Raw genomic sequence first — 1,284 nt, 5'->3', positions numbered from 1 at the left:
CAAACACCAAAAATAAATAGCTGTTGCAGTCATGCCTAACCAAATATATACAACAAAGTTTGAAGGCTTGAGATGGACAAACTTACATTATTGGTGAAGACAGGCTCTATAAAGGCCTTGTCCATGCTGATGGGGGGGGGGCAATTCAAGAAGTTTACCACAGAATCTTCTTCAAAAGCATTGCCTTTATTCTACATTTTGTTAAGAGTAAATATAGATGTGATAATATATGAAAAAATGGAGAATATTTAAGATAAGATGAAGAGTGATGCTACATAACCAAGTAGCTATAAATGTAAGTGCAGCGATACAGGCAAAAGGTACATCCAAGAGCAATGCACAGCTAAACTTCTTCGGTACCAACCTTATGGTAAGAGTAAATATAGATCTGATGTGTAAAAAATGGAGGGCAAAGGAAAATAAGCTGCAGAGTGATGGTACATGAACAACTACATGTCATTATAAGTACACTGATAAAGAACATGTACTTACAAGAATAATGCAGAGCTAAAAAAACATTGGCATTGGATATATTCTACACTAATGTAACCATTCATACAGATCAGATAATTTGGAGCGAACAATTGATAAGAAAGCTATCATGCATACTGCTGTCACATAATGAACCAGGTATGTATGCAAGTACAGTGATACAGGACAACATATACTAACAAGAGCAAAGCAGCGGGCAGCATATTTGCGATATCCTGTCGTTCTTGTCAAACCGGAATTCTTCTTCGAACAGATTTCCTGCAAAAAAGATCCGTAAGGCACATGCGGAAAAGTAGAAGTTCAAATTTTCATGTGATTTCATAGACAGTACCTCATCCTGGGAACGAGACCAGTGCATAACAAGGTTTTTCCATTCAATGTCTTCTAAATTTAGCACAGGAGACTTCACCGAAAATTCGTTTATAGACTTGCCATCAAAGTGTGATTTCCTCAGGTAACACCGATACTGCTGCAATGCTTCCTTGAAAAGCACAAGCAAGCTTTGCTCGTCATGACTATCCAGATTGACCCTCGCCTAGTTACAACAATGTAATGTAAATCGTTGATGTGTTCAATCAGCAGAAAACAGGAAAATAATAACCATGAATAATAGCACTTACACGTAAGTTGGACATGAAGATGTGAAAATGGTGTTTGTCTTCACAATAATCTTCCCATGATGGGAATATATGCACGTAGTCCCTAACAACATTGAAAGCATTGTCTTTTAAACTGGGAATAAATGGAATGGGGTTCCAATCTGCAGGAATTGGCCGTCTCTGCAGTTGGGAT

Source organism: Triticum urartu, chromosome 5A, assembly GCF_056163025.1.
Source record: "Triticum urartu cultivar PI428250 chromosome 5A, HENAU_Tu73, whole genome shotgun sequence".
NCBI classification, from domain to species: Eukaryota; Viridiplantae; Streptophyta; class Magnoliopsida; order Poales; family Poaceae; genus Triticum; species Triticum urartu.
The sequence above is the reverse complement of the archived record's forward strand: the minus strand, read 5'-3'. Positions refer to the sequence as shown.